We start from the raw sequence: 634 nt of genomic DNA, 5'->3' as shown, positions 1-634 counted from the left end.
AAAGGCAAAGATTTATTAAATGAGGAAAGATTCCTTTTGAAGCTTTTTGTGCAGTATGCAAAAATAGAGAAAGGCACCAGCACATAGTAACAGCTAAACATGGAAGATGTATGATTTCCTCAACTAATACTATATAAAGTGGTAAACAAATTTTTTTATTAAAAAGAATTCAAGGCCGGGTGCGGTGACTCACACTTTTAATCCTTGCACTTTGGGAGGCCTAGGTGGGTGGATTGCCTGAGCTCAGTAGTTCAAGACCAGCCTAGGCATCATGGTGAAACCTTGTCTCTACTAAAATTACAAAAAATTAGCGTGGCGTGGTGGCGAGCACCTGTAATTCCAGCTACTCGGGAGGCTGAGGCAAGAGAATTGCTTGAACCTGGGAGGTGGAGGTTGCAGTGAACTGAGATTGCACCACTGCATGATGGTGTCACCTGGGCGACAGAGGGAGACTGTCTCAAAAAAAAAAAAAAAATGAAAAGAATTCAGATTGAGATATAGTAATTGCAGTGGAAGTTGTAACTATCTGCCACACTATATAACAGCAGCAGTCTTTCAGCTCAAATGACAATTTGAAAGTACTATTGCTAGAAGTATTTTCTGATTCCAAAGATGCAATCAAATTTTGAAGAGC

This window comes from Pongo pygmaeus, chromosome 8, assembly GCF_028885625.2.
Source record: "Pongo pygmaeus isolate AG05252 chromosome 8, NHGRI_mPonPyg2-v2.0_pri, whole genome shotgun sequence".
NCBI classification, from domain to species: Eukaryota; Metazoa; Chordata; class Mammalia; order Primates; family Hominidae; genus Pongo; species Pongo pygmaeus.
This window is presented reverse-complemented; position numbering follows the sequence as displayed.